Source organism: Paramisgurnus dabryanus, chromosome 3 (genome assembly GCF_030506205.2).
Source record: "Paramisgurnus dabryanus chromosome 3, PD_genome_1.1, whole genome shotgun sequence".
NCBI classification, from domain to species: Eukaryota; Metazoa; Chordata; class Actinopteri; order Cypriniformes; family Cobitidae; genus Paramisgurnus; species Paramisgurnus dabryanus.
Genome location: NC_133339.1, coordinates 19945803 through 19961958, shown reverse-complemented (window position 1 = coordinate 19961958; position 16156 = coordinate 19945803). Strand labels below are relative to the sequence as shown.

The 16156-nt window shown below is 37.7% G+C and overlaps 1 long non-coding RNA gene across 1 annotated transcript in view; it reads right to left on the bottom strand.

Annotated features, from left to right (window-relative positions):
* LOC135733957 (uncharacterized) overlaps window positions 1–16156 on the bottom strand; it is a 243091-nt gene that overhangs the window by 67961 nt on the left and 158974 nt on the right. The gene's annotated exons all lie outside the window — the stretch shown is intronic.

Here is a 16156-nt window from a genome sequence, read left to right as displayed (position 1 = left end):
AAAAGTGCCAAATTTTAATTACTCTAAATATTACATTTTAAATCAGTAAATAATGTTGGCTTTGGAAAGACATAATTTTAGCTACGTTGATTGAAAAGAAGTGGCCGTGATGTGGTTTATAATAAGAGCCTTCGCCAGTTCCTTTGTTGTGGAAACCAGTGCGCAAGTGCAACTGCCATTATGCAATATGTAACTACCATGCTGACTACAAACTAGGTTACTGGAGTAGATCTGAACCAATATATTGGGTGAGGAGGAGGATGCAAAAGACAACATGAAAAATACTTACCAAATATGTACCCTATTTAAAATCACAAATCGATATACGATATTTCAGCCGGATGTCAGGAGATTTCGTATAAGTATTTAACGAGTTGGCTAATTCGTACTAAGTAAATGGTACAAAAACATGCGATTATCATAAAACACCCCTGACACCGACGTCAGAAGCAAAAGCAAAGCGTTAAAAAAGTACAAATTAATACGAATTAGCCACCTTGTAGGCTACACTAAATGGGATAGCATTAAATATTTTATAATTATGCCTATATTAGTTAGGCATAAGTTTAATACATAAATATTACGTATTGAAAAACTGATAAAAATCTGTTGAACTCGTGTCATGACTAATAATGTTGAAAAAAAAATGTTAGCGTTAAGTACACATCACAGGGGCGCTGCTGCAGTGGGGTTGGGTATTCACGCGCACCAGCTCCCTGGGTGGCTTTGTTACTGATACACATGCCTCTCACCATGCCAGTGTTTCTTCGGCAAGAAAGACAACACATTGTAAAACGGAATTCCTTTGATTAAAGACAGAAGGTTTAGCGAATAGTATCCAGTGGGGACTTTCTTTAACATTACATTAAAACTGTTAATATAATATATTTATGATTTATTTATGATTTATTTATAATTTATTTATAGCCTATTGATTCACTTAGATTCACGTTAGCCTGCCTAATATTAAACTGCTATAGTTCTTAATTAAACTGCCATATATTTCATAAAAGGCTATTACCAGATTTATGAGTTTTTATGAAATTATTACCTAAAAAATATATATAGAGAAAAAAACTTTAAACATCTGCAAAACGGTACAACGAAATTATGTGAAAAAAGGCGAGTATGAGTATCCCTTGACCATCTGCTGGTGCAGTTGGTGCAGATTTTGGTCATGCTGTCCTGAGCGTTTGTCCTGCACCCCCTGAACGTGCCTTTGATCCGACTGCTATTCCCCGTGGTCAACCTCCCTGGTCAACATTAAAAAGTAAAGTAATGCTTACAGTAGGGGGGTTTAAATAGAGGTCACCGTTAACTTTTGTTGAACTCTGAAAAAATTAAATAAGCTGAAAATAAACTGGTATCTTACTTGGAATCAACGTTTCCTAGCAAGAAGCAATCATTAAATTAAATGTATGTAGCAGAATTGTAGCCTATTTTTTTATTAAAACTCTTTAAACTTCACTAAAAAGAAAAAAATGCGTATTTATAACTTTTTAAAATGTATCATAACTGTAAAGTTACACGAACAACTTTCATGTAAACTAACCTGAAAAATTGATCAAACAAACATAGATTTCATCAATGAGTTTATAAATAATAATTCAATTAAGGTAATTTCAATCAATTTCGGAATAACTAAATTTTGCACGTGCACACACTACACAACAAGCTCACATGCCGGCGTATATTTCTGCTTTTGCTTGACAGATTTGTTTAAATTAGATGTTAAACTCTCTGTATTAATTGATGCCACCCCAAAAAACACATGGGGAGCAAAGCAGGTGAGCGGCAGAGGGCAAACTCCGGTGAAAGAACTGAGGAATGAACTCTGATCTGGAGGGTGCTGACAAGTGGTGACGAGAACTAGTGAAGGGGGGTCGGAAAAGGTTTGGGGGCGTTTTTCAAACATTTAAGGAAACGAGTTTGCCAAACTTTTTCCCCTTTGTCCACTCTCTTGTGGCCTCACCTCTTCTCTAAAGTTTACGCGGGCTTGACAGGTCCATTTCATCCCCGAAACTCTGACGGACTGCCTCAATATTTGCTCAGGCGAACAGGTTTGCCCTGGGCCCTGCCTGAAACATCCCTGCTTGCCTCTCCCCTGGCCTCGGTTCATGTAGAGTTCAGGCCAAATTAATACTTGAAATGCGCAGGTCAGCCTGTCAGTATCTGCGAACGGGCTTCCATCTCACCGGGGTCACACGCAGGTCTTTCCATTCTGCTTGCGCCGCAAGCACCATTCAGGGGTTTCACTTTGTCCCTCTAGAATTTTTAAGAGATTGACCCTTATCGTCCTCTTCCTAGGCAAGCTGCTTCTATTCACAGTTCATTTCGTTTGTACTGTAAATACACGTTTTTTTAAAAAATTAAATACAGCAGAAAGCGGGTTCCACTAGGCCTAGCCTACCCGGGGTTTTGCTTTTGTATCTTCCATGTCCTTCAGGTCAAAGTTCATCGTTGTATATAAAAAGTAATTCATTTTGCAAGTTTGGGAAACCCTTTGAAAAGTTTTAAATGTAGCAAAAAATTCTGTAAAATGATTGCTCCATTCCAGCTACACACACAGTCACGTGATGGTACTCTTACGACTTTTTCTTGACTTTTCTTAACTGAGCTAATGACAGTGTGATCAAATTTACCTGTCCACAACTTATGACAAACTATAATCACGAGATTAACTTCAATATTTTCTTTTAATTTACATAGAAAATATGTTAATTTGTGTTTTTAAACAGGGGTTTCTTGTGTTAGGTATTTCTTTAAAGATGAAAAACTATTGAATTATAATTGTATTTTAAATAAGTGCATTTTAGTCGTTTGTATTTCGACTTAATTTTCAAATTAAATTTGGAAAATAGATAATATGGATTAATTGTTAGTGATAATATTCTAAACAATATTAATTAAACAAACAGCAAAGCTACATCTAATGTTGTCATTTAAGAATTCATTTTTTTATTATTTCACTGTAATTGTATTTTTACGATAACAAACACAATTGACATTTCTAAAAGTTACAGATTATTATCCTTTTGAATCATTAACAATAACGAATAATAATAATAAACATAATAATAAACATAATAATAAACATAATAAAAAACAAAATAATAATAATAATAATAATAATAATAATAATGGGCATATTATTTATGGATATATTATTATTATTAAAATGTTTAATTATTATTATTATTTTTAATTATTATTATGTTTAATTATTATTATTGTTATTATTATTATTATATTGTGCTGGGAATAGGACTGCTTCATAACATAAAATGTCATCAAACTCACCTACCAAGTTTTCTGAACGTATGTCCTTAAGTTAAAAATAATTGAAGCCCAACTTTTAAAAGCCATTTTCTTTACAATTCATCAAAAGTGGATAGGAGCGCAACCCACTCAGCAGGCCTTCAGGGTTCACACAAAAACGCCGGTGAACTTAACGTGACCCTGCGCTGACCAAAACGCTGAGAAAACGGGATATTTTGTAATTTAGCAGCATACCTGGACATGATTTATTCATTAATACGAAATACCCAGAAAGGCTGAATAATTATTAACATGAAAAAGTGCTAAATATATTTGTGTTTAAAATGTCAATAAATAGAATGCAAGGCAGCCTATTTATATTAAATGTTAATTCATACTCATATTTTCTATGTGTTGATATTATTCATTATTATTATTATTATTTTGCAAAGATGTGGTTTTATTTTTTATTTTAGCTGATGCTTATCAATCAACTGTACATATATATAATTTTATATTGTATAATACATGTATATATGTTTTGCTCCTTCTTAAACTGGTGAGAACAAGAAGGGGAAAACTATTCTGCTTCTTCTCACATTCTTGGGTGAATTCAGAGCAAGAGGTTATCTGAGAAAAAAATTCCTCCCTCCTACTTGAAGAAGGCCAGAGAAAATGCCAGCAGGCCACCAGACAAAACTTGAGGTATCTTTTAATTTGATCATATATGCTATACAATGCTAAACCAACCACTTCAACAACACTTGCACTATAATTTTATAACATATTTAATACTCAACTTCTAAAATTACATTCAGTTTTTCACAGACAATTGTTATAAAGCTCCTGTGAGTTTAACTGTGGGTTGAAAACCAGCATTTTAGAGTTTATAACTGAGATGTTACTTTTTTTTAGGATTCCTATTTCCAATTTTCCTACCTCTCTTTCTTTTTGGTATCTGATTCCAGCTAGACTGAAAGAGTATCCCTACATGTGCTCTGTCTCTTTTTACATACACACATAGAGTGTCGAATGAGACTTGTACAATAGACTTGTTGACCTCACACAAACACAGCATGTTGTCACAAGGCCTTTATATCTCAAATGAAGATTAGAAACGGGGAGCATCACTCTCACAGACACTTTTGTTGCACAAATATACATTCTCTCTCTCTTTCTGAATGAAAGCAGAGAAAAACACTTTGTCATAGAAATTTTCCTATACAATGAAATCTTTAGTAGTGTGCTGTTCATTTAAAGGAAAAACTTTATAGCTTTAAGTTACAAAAACTTTTGATTTTAACCTTGAATTTATGCAAATATGCAACCATATTTAATAAATAAGTACTGCAATACACACAAGATGCAAGTTATTTCTAAAAACCTGCATGCTTAAAAAATATTTAACTTTATTGTATGTTCAAACATTTGAGTTAAAATGTGTGCATTTTTGCTTATGAAGCAATGCATACATGTTGGGTATGTGTGTGGGTGAAAGACTACACTAAGTCACGCGTGATGTTATGCAAAAAGTCGGGGAATTCCACTGAGAACTTTACACTGTTCCAAACTTCTGGAGTGTCGAAGTGTCCACCTCTCTTGCTGGAAAATTATGAAGGGGGAATCCAAATACATACCCACATAGACTGACTGACTACCACATTTTCCTCTACAGTGTGTGTTAAGTTGGTATTCAGGATCCTAATCTTCTGCTCTTTTCTCTTTTCTGCTTCTCTCCAAGAATAACACACACACACACAGACACCTCATAGTCGCTCTTTTCCCCCTCTCCCTCTAGTTGTCATCACGGCAAGCTGCCCTTTAACAGTCATGAAACAGCTTTAAGATCAAGTGTGTATCGAGATATTACGAGGCTTGGTAATGAATTGGTCCTGGTCATGAATATATGTCTCTTTAGCTACAGTGTAAAGATTTACAAAGGCTTCAGTTTCATTGAAGCGGCTGGAAAAATGGCCTTTTACAGAAGACAAAGTAAAGATCCTCCCCCAAACAATCTCACTGGCACTTCACATCTAGGTATCAAGGTCTTGCTAATAGAATTGTGCCATTCAAAGTTATTGATTGTGTCCATCATTTCAGGGCTTAACAAATATCTAGCAACCGAAACTGTGTGTTAATGTTTGTGTGTGTTGAGATGGCGTGTGATCCTTGATTTCATAACTCAGTGCTGAGGCCTTTCTTTCATTTCAGATATGTGTGGCTCTTTCGAGCTGTCAGAAACCAGAGTAGGGAGTTTCAGGAGGTGAAAAGACAGCAGAGAATTTCTGAGTGCATGTGTGTTTTCAGAGATCAGAGGTCCAGATGAGATGGTGAAGACGGTGTGGACAGCTGGAACATTTAAGCCAAACCAGAGACTAATGACAAAGTTTTTTTGTGTGTGTGTGTGTGTGTGTGGAGGGGTTAACTTCTTATTTACAGACACCCTGACATTTTCCTTGTAGGAGTGTACGCGTATATGAGATAGCAGCAATCTAAAGAATAGAAAAATAACTGAAGCCATATATAAATATACATATCCACACCTCCACTCTCAAATGTATAGACATCATTACCTGTCCATCACTAAAAGTTCATAGCCCGGGCACACAATCACCCTGTGACCTTGCCCAATGACACATACACCCAACACACGTTTCTTATGGCGTGATGTTCTATAGAAAGACTACTCTTGAAATTTGACTCACAACACTCCAGATGCACAACGTTTTTAGCACAACCATTTAAAAACTAGCCCACTGTTGAAAGTAATCAGAGATTTAGGGGTACATTCGCACCTCGCTGTCAGTTAAAGAAGCGACTGCAAAGGTCACCAGTCTTTGGCCCTTTGCTTCACCCTTATTTTATCTCATCAATATATGGGCATACATTTGGTCTAGCGAAACGATTGTCATTTTTGGCAAGAAAAATAAAAAATATGCACTTTTAAACAACAACTTGGATAAGCTGTGTGACGAGCCAGCGCGACCTCACGTAAATGCGTAATGAAGTTCGAAAGGTCACGTGTTACATATATGAAACGTACATTTGCGGACCATTTTAAACAATAAACTGACACAAAGACATTAATTAGTATCATTTGACATACAACGAACAACGTCAGAATGGTCCTCTTTCTCCACACTTGACCTCTTGACGTGATGACGTATAACGTGAGGTTGCGTTGGCGGCGCGTCACAGGACCTGAGGAAGAAGAGAAGTTGTGGTTTAAAAGTGCATCTTTTTTATTTTTCTTGCCAAAAATGACAATCGTTTGGCTAGATAAGACCCTTATGCCTCGTTTGAGATTGTTTAGAGTCCTTTGAAACTGCCTTGAAGTGCATTAAAACTGTTAAGTTTTGGGGTCCATTAAAGTTCATTAAAATGAGAAAATCCTGGATTTTTTTCCCTAAAAAAACATAATTTCTTCTCGACTAAACAAAGAAAGACATCAACATTTTGGATGACATGGTGGTGAGTAAATCATCTTGATTTTTTTAAGAAATTGGACTAATCCTTTAATGTGCCTCGAAGAGATAGATAGAAATCTGACCAACTATTCTTCTGCTATATGTAGATATAAGGAGAAAAGCAATTTTGGTAATTGTAGGGCTCCCAAAAATCTATATGTTCCTTCATTTGAGAGAAATGTATAGGTTGCTTGAACAGCCAGATGCATTTACAGTATACATTGGCACTTAAATTAATAATAATAATTATAGTAATGCACACATATATCTGCAGCCTACAGTTACAGGCTAATGAACTTTATTATTTGATGGAATTTGTTTTATGAAAATTACTACATAATCAACTATTTAAAAAAATAAATAAAATAAGAATAGTTGTTATGCTTGAATCTCTTCTCATTTGTTTCCGAAATCTGTTTCCACCGTCTCATTTAATATTGCCTTGATGCTGTTCGCTCTCTTAATGTCTTTGTCTCTCTTTTCTCTGAGACTCTCTTCCTTATTCCTGAAATAACCCTGCTGGAGATGTGAGGAATTGCAATTCTTCAACCCACACATTCATCCTTTCTCTCCATGAGTGAACCGTGAAATCCAATTTAGATTGTGATAATCAGTGCATTAAAAATTTACAGAACGAATGGGAGAAAGACAAAAATAACCGTTCTTATATCCCCTACATCGCATAAAACAGAGCATCTATTTATACACTTGCTCATACGCCTGTGATGTTTTTAGCCACCGGCCTGCTGCGTCTGGGTTTCACTGCAGCAGAGGGAAACCAGGTTAATGTCACTCTGGGACGGGCTCATATGGTCTTAGGGAGGTTCCAGTTGAACGCTCAGATTTACTTTCGTCTCCCAGAGTGCACTGCCTGGATCTCAATGACAGCTAAACTCTGTCTGAACTCTTACTCATACATATATACACACATACGCCATCTTCTCTCCTTCACTGCACTTTGACATTATCCGGTTATAATGTGCAGACATTATAACATTCACGGCTATGCTCCAAAAAGCACTCAATCGCCATGTCTGACACATTTAAAATGGTAAAAACCCTGAATTATCTACACAGTGTTGACTGCGTAACAAGCACAAACCTCAATTTTCATATTCGCATTTTAAGAAAGGTTTTAGGAAAAGCTTTACATTAAGTTTTAGCTCCGATGACATGACCACAGACTGCCCAGACGGTCTGCTCATTGAATGTCTGGTGCATAATGCACACAAAACAGGAAACAGGAAACATGTTTTGGCAAGCTCTGATATGATTGGCTGGCTTCGTACAACTTCTTATCAGTCTAAAAAGTCATTTTTAGAAATAACACAGTTAACACAATGAGAAATTTTGAACTAATCACTGAATTTGAAAAAGCTGTTTAGGCTACTGGCCACAAATCTTTAACAGATATTCAGACATTTGTTTCAAGCATAAATCAGCTGAATTTTTAGTAACAAAAAAGTTGGTCACTTTGCATTGGTCTATATAATTTTTTTTTTAGAAATGTGACCCGGGCGGGACCACAAAAGGGTCGATTTTCTAAGCTAAATATATAAACTTTTAATTTATTTATGGTTTGTTAGGATAGGATTCGCCATGATACAACTATTTGAAAATCTGGAATCTGAGGGTGCAAAAAAATTAAATATAAAGTAGTGATGCACCGATGTATCGGCCGCCGATATTTATCGGCCGATTTTTGATGAATTTGAAACCATCGGCATATCGGCAACAACACGAGAAAGGCCGTTACCGATTGTTTATTAATTAACCGCATAAAGGCAATGAGTTGCATGTCTGTTGCATAATCTAGCATTTTTAACAATAATTATCAAAATAATTAAATACTTCCCAAAACAAAATAAGTTGTATAAATTATAGTTTGTCAGATGTGCGATGAGGGAAAAAAATATTAATCACGTAGTTAATCACGCGACATTACTCATTCACGTGATCCATGCGGTCTAGAGTATTTCGTGAAAATGTCTGCGGTCTGGGCTTTCTTCAAAATCTCGGATAAAGACAAAAAAAAAAAATAGCCATTTGCATCGAGTGTTCAGCAAAAATATCAAGAGGAGGTAGTATTGTATACAAGTGTTTAATATCGGTATCGGCCAGAAGTTGTCTGTCTAAATCAGTATCGGCCCATAAAAATCCTATCGGTGCATCCCTAATATAAAGAAAATCACATTTAAAGTTGTCCTTAGCAACACATTACTAATGAGAAATAAACTTTAGATTTATTTACGAAATACAAAAAATCTTCATGGAGCATGATCTTTACTTAATATATATTTTTTTAATTAAAAAAATCGATCATTTTGACCTGTATAATGTACTGTTGGCTAATGCTGCAAACATACCCGTGCGACTTATGACTGTTTTTGTGGTCACAAATATTTATATTCTTAATTTCAGATATACTGTAAATGTCCCTGGTCTCCCCCTGTCTCCTTCTGTCTAAGTGGATGGTCCACTGTGCCTTATTCTATCCAAGAACTGCGTTTATGGCTGTTGTCTACAGCTTCGTTTTTCTTATTTGGCCGTCTACCAGCTCTCCTAATGAACCCTGACGCAGAGCTCTGTCCTGAGGCCTTCACCATTCCCTTCCTCAGCAGTGTCCAGCCCACACAGTTCACTCAGGTGAGCCCCATGGTGCAGCTCTGCCTTGGGGACACACATACCACTATTAATCAATGCTGAGGACATTATAGCCACAGACTACACTGGCTCAAAGCCCATACACACTTAACATACACTCTAAAAAAACAAACGGTGCTATATAGCACCAAAACAGTTGCTTTGGATCGTAACGATAGAAGAACCATTTTAGTGCCATATAGCACCGGTGAAGAACCAGTGAAGCACCAGTAAAGCACCAGTGAAGCACCAGTGTAGAACCATATAGGGGCCATATAGCACCACATATGGTTCTACATAGCACTATATGGTTCTACACAGGTGCTTCACTGGTGCTTCACTGGTGCTTCACTGGTTCTTCACCGGTGCTATATGGCACTAAAAATGGTTCTTCTATCGTTACGATCCAAAGCAACTCTTTTGGTGCTATATAGCACCGTTTGTTTTTTAGAGTGATGTACAGTAATCCCTTTCTGCTCATACACACACACATTGTACATGTCATGGAAACATGACTGTAACTTACTCTGTAATTCTGCTATATTTCATACTGTAGATGGTGACCATTCAAGAGAGAACACTAGTTATCCTAATGTTGGTACTTTCAACAAAACATCATACACAATCATTATTTACACATCCCACAGTCCATTAAACCAGCCAGATTATTTTACGTGCGTGCTCAGTAACACATGCAATGACTCTTAAGCTACTAGGAGAATAAATGTCTTGATGTACCAATCTGTAAAGAGCAATAAAATTACGCATAAACTGATTTGTCTGTGTAAACTAAGGATATGTATAACTTGTGTATTCTAGACAGTAAAAAGAGTACAAGAAGAGTATTTAAGATCATATTGCTGCTTTGGACTTTATTTGAATACTCCCTCATTTGTAAATCGCTTTGGATAAAAGCGTCTGCTAAATAAATATATGCAAATTAATAAATGCAAATTTACTTTACATATGAGACCTTGAATGAGTCCAAAAGTAATCAGACTACATTACTTTATTATTGTAATCCTCAATTCATTTTTTATAAAGTACACTTTTACAGTAACCCTACCCAGCCCTGTTCATTAGCCTCTTACTGATGATGCCTATGATTAACAGTTGCTCGGTTAATCAAAATAATCTCAATCGTGCACAATGAGCTGATCAAACACGCTTGCATATACATACACCTCTTTGAACATTCAAAGGCAAGCAAACAAATAAATGACAAGTATCCACAAATCACACACATTCATATGAGTGAGCAGCACCTGGATTGCTTGTTCAAGTCTGCAATCCCACAGGAGACTGATGGACTAATTACAATGTATTTCACTTTGCACAAACTAACCAGACTAGCCACAGAAGACTTTGATTAAAGATTTGTCATAAACGCGAGTTAAGAATGAAATTGTACACAAATATTCTGGATTGTATCTAAATTTGTGTGTTAGTGCCTAAGCACATGCATGTACGCGCTGTGGCTGGTTTCCAGATGTTGGTTGGTGAGAAACTGGTCTGACAGCCAACGGAGATGAACCGCTCTAACACTCACATCCAGCTGGATTTAAAAGAGAGAAAGTGACCAAAAGTGTGTGTGTGTGTGTGTGTGTGTGTGTGTGTGTGTGTGTGTGAGAGAGAGAGAGAGCGAGAGCGAGAGAGATGTGAGCAAGATGCTCTTTCTTCAACAAAGACTGTTGATTCATTATGCTAAACAGACCTTTCCAACTCATCAACAGCTATTAAGTGTTTGCTGTAAAAACGATTAACACATTTTACAAGACCGCTTGGGAAAGTATATTACACTATAAAACGAAAAAAGAAATGAGGAGTTTTTCCTCTTAAGGAACATGTGGTGGATTATGGGTTATAAGTCTGGATCACATTACCCGACTTTTAAGTGAAAAAGGTTATAAACACACTTATTTCCAACTTGGTGTTAACACACCAATCCAAGCATCACAGACTAAACGGGACATCATACATCACACCCTCATTTCTTGAGCTTTGTGTTGCTTGCACTCGACTTATAACATCACATACTACTTAATTTCCTCTACAGTTGGCTTTAATAAGCGCATATTTAAAATGTAGAATAAAAATTGTGTTCATTTAGCAACAGATATTCATATAAAATTGACTCCTTTCATCATCTTTTTTTATATAAAGCATGTAATGTGAGCAACCCAGCAATCTGGAATACATTACAGCAACATCTAAATCAGGGGTCTCCAACCTTTTTGTGAGCAAGGGCTACCAAAATGAATAAAATAATCTGGAGGGCCACTTTTTAATACAGTATATAGCAAAACTTCTTAATTATATTTAGGGACGATTTCCTGGACAGGGATTTAGACAAAAACAAAATGTAAGAGCTGTCCAAACTGAAAATAACTTGCACTGACATATCTTAAAATACATCAGTGCCCTTTGTTTTGCCTCAAAATGCACACAAGCTGTTTATAGTAATGTTTATAGTAAGGCATGTTTGTTTAAACTAGTGATATTTCTTAAAGGTCACGTTCTTACTGATCCCATTTTTTAACACTAGTTAGTGTGTAATGTTGCTATAAAAGCATAAATAATGTAAAATGATAAAGCTAAAAGTTCACTGCCAGGTGATACATTTTCTTTAACAGAATTCGCCTTTCAAGCCTACAGCGAATGGCCGGTTTGGACTACAGCCCTCTACTTCCTGCTTTAATGACTTCAGTAGAACAGTTTTTTGACTAAACTCCGCCCAAAGGAATACGTCAGTCGCCAGCTAAGCTAATGGCAAGCTAAGCTGCTATCGAATCCCAACACACTAAACAAGCTATACAATAAGAACTTGTTACGTATTTCTGAAGGAGGGACTTCATAGAACAAGGAAGACATCAGACCGTTTTTAGGACAGTGAAAACAGCGGTATACAGATAAGTAAATTGTGTGAAAAATGCCACTTTTTTACATGTGAAACATGAACACATGTTATATTGCGCACTGTAAACACAATCAAAGCTTCAAAAACACAGAAAGAATGGGACCTTTAACTAAACTAAGCTTAACCTAATCCCTGTCTAGGAAACCACAACATGTTTTATCATTGTTTAAAATGTACATACAAATAAAAGAATCCGAGAAATTATATAATAAACATAAAAATTGAAGCTATTGATAAAATGTGCTTTGGTGGGCAACTCACAGACTCGGTGCGGGCAAACCTGGTACCCACGGGCACCATGTTGGAGACCACTGATCTAAATAGCATCTCTGGTTTCCTCTTTGTTTTTTGCTCATCCTAGACAGATTGCAAATCTAAAAGAAGCACAAAACAACGAACCGGCGGCTCGATTTTAGGAAGACTGATTGAGCATACGGGTGAATAGGACATGCTCCTCTCTGGATGGGGGTTTAGACACCACTGCTGTACAGGACAGGTTGTGTCCAGGGGGTGCGGTCGGGGTGGGGGAGAAGCGGACAGGTCTCGGGCCTTTGTGAAACGGTGTTTCCATGGTGGACAAGCCCCAGGCCGGGAGACCTGCCCTCTGCCCCCCTCCCAAGTCTCTCTCCTCCCTGTCAGCCTTGAGTTATTGATGGGACAGGTTGGCAATGAAGCCCCCCCTTTCCTTGACAGGGGCCATGAATACCACACAGCTGGACAGGGACTGTTTGGGATAGAAGTACGAATGGCGTATGTTGGATGTGTGTGGAGATTATGATACAGTATAGTAAACTGTGGATAAAAATAGTTGTAGTGCATGGGACTGTACTTGGTAAATATGGTAAATGGACTGCATTTATATAGCGCTTTTAACAGACTATGGCCATCCAAAGCGCTTTACAATTAGCCTCACATTCACCCATTCACACGCACATTCATACACCGACGGCGGTGTCAGCCATGCAAAGGCGCCAGCCAGCTCGTCGGGAGCAGCTGGGGTTAGGTGTCTTGCTCAAGGACACTTCGACACTTGGTCCGGTGGAGCCGGGGATTGAACCACCAACCTTCCGGTTTGTAGACAACCTACATGAACCACTGAGCCACTGCCGCCCCTTTAATGAAGGAACTTTGAATAAATACACTGTGAGGAAAAAATGGGCAAAAATTGGCCCCTAGCTGTCATTGGGGTGGTCCCCTTTCAAAAAGCACACCTACAGTAAAGAGTTTATATTAGTACATCAGAGGTATCAAAATGTATACCAAAATGGTACATATTAGGACCTTTTGATAGCGTGGGACCTTTTTTATGTACACATAAATTACTATATAAATAATAATTGTAAATATTACTTATACTTTGTTATGACTTGCAGACTCTGAGCAAAACATTCATCATCCAAACCCATAAATTATTTGTATGCAGCAACACAGAAAAAAATTGCTTCCAAAACTGTTGTAAGGAAGATGGAAACACAAATATTTAAAATGGCATTATATGGTATAGCATTAATATTTTGATTGGAATAACTGGAATAGATAAACATGTTTTTTATTCTTAATGCTATTTCAGCATCTATGGCTATATTCATGGCGAATGAATGCAGGTTAGGAGAATTGGAGATGTCAAATTGCCCTTCCCTTAGTGTATAGATCAACACGTATATAGGTTTTGGCCTGTGGAAGGAAACCATGCACTGTAGTACCCTGAGTAAACCCATACTGACCCAGCCAGGGCTTGAACCTGGGACCATCTTTCTGTGAGACAACAGTGCTACATCTTTATGAGAAGAGACGTCCCAATACTAGTAGTGCATAGTGCATATATAATATAAGTGTCAATATATGCATCCATATATTTGCTACTGTATGCATATAGAAAGGTGCAGATTTCAAAGCAAAAGATTAAACCAAACCAGCACCATCACCAATACCCCTAAATCACAAATTCTCCCAAACAGCTCACAAAAAATAATTAAGCATTAAACTATCATTGTTTCATTTACAAAATTATACTCTTAAAAAGGTGCTTCATGATGCCATATAAGAACCCTTTTTGGCTAAATGGTTCCATTAAGAACCTTTAACATCCAAAGGTTCTTTGTGGTGTAAAGGTTCCTTATCTTATGCCATTGCTTTAATGGCAGGCAGTTTGTCCTAGTTAAAGTTTCACATTTTAAACGCAGAAAAAATAGGTTGCTCGGATCCCGGAGAGCAAACACAAACAGTTTTTGGGATAGATATTTGGGGCTGTGGAGGAATCACAACATGTGCATCTCTAAAAATAATGTATTCACGGTCCATAGACCTTGGTACTCTTTCGAAAGCTGTAACATTTATAGTTCAATTTATATAGCTTTCTAAATATTTAGTCTGACACTTTCTTTCCTGCTTTGTGGAGACAAAACAACTGTGAGTATACAACAGAGTATGTCTTTCACCCAGACGTGTGTTCAAAAATATCTCTTCTGCAACAGTATATCGCTCTCTCAGCACAACAGTAACCCAGACATCTCTCTGCTGGCAGGTAGAAGATCCTTCCATCTCATCATTCCTCGCTGTCGTTGGCGAGGCCGCTCGTCGGATCGGAACCTCTCGGCCCACAGCGGGAGCCCTGATGCGATCTGACAGAGCTGTCAGCGACCAGGTGGCGTCTCTTCCTCCTTTTCCAAGATCTGTAGATGTCGCTGTCGTGAATACAAGCTTCCCCTCAACTCACCCCCCCCCCTCCGGTTCTCTATCTGCTGTGTGGAAGCATTGTGGAGTGTCTTAATTTCCCTGTACGCTCCTGTTCGTTGTTCACAGTATGACAGTGAAAAATGGTTCGTCAGCTCGGTTCTCTTTGCCGGGCGACGCAAGGCCAAACGACGCAACATCTGGCGTCGGATTGTCGTCTCCAGGGTTTTTTGGCACGTGCTCCTGGCTGCCGGTTCTACTCTGCCTCTCGTTTTATTTTCCTCCCTCTGGCTTTCTCTCTTTGCAACTTGCCTCATGTCTCTCAGCCCCTAGAGGTGCTGGTGAGCGACTTAAGGGCCAAGTGGGGCCCTTTAGCAATGACAGTCTCAGTGACGTTACCTTGACAACCAAAGAAATGATGTCATATATCTATAAAGTGCTCCTCCTCGTTTCTAGTGCAATGTTATTCGGACTTTTAGATGCCGCACAAATAATCATGCGTAAATACGAAGCTCGTACGGTTAGGAACATGACGAATTGAGATGTTTGACAAGAACTGACTAAATGCCCACATCTCCCGTAAAGAGCCCACACACTCTGCGGTTTCAAGAGCGGCCTCAATAATTCATTAACTGATACCTAATCACAGCACATTTCACTGGCGCTGAACGTTAGCTTTCTGCTCGCCTGTAGAGAAAGTCTGGCCGCATGCCTCATTCCACCGCACTGCATTTGCAGGTGATTCATCAGCATGTGCCTCACAACTGCGACAAACCCTCAAGTCCCTGATCATCTGTTGCTGCTGGTGCACTTTTGAGAAACCTGATATCAAATGTGAACAGCACCCTTATTTCTGATCACTATCTTTTAGAATAATTGTCATTACTAAAGCGTGTTTTCATAACATTTGTTCATCCGGATACAACAAATCTTCAATTACAAGGATGATCTATGATCCACTTCATTTAACATTGTGTGAATTTAGCAAGAAAGTGATGGCCGGTGGTGTTTGCAGCCTCAAATGAAACAAATAACTTAATGTGCATGCATAGTTTCTAGTGTTAATAAATTTAAGAATCCATTTCAAACCAGGTGGGTCATTATTGCTATGTTTACACGTACATGGTTATTTTGAAAAACTGAGACAGTTACCTTCGTTTGCGCCCTTTGTTTACACATAAACGTAGATTTCGCCTCT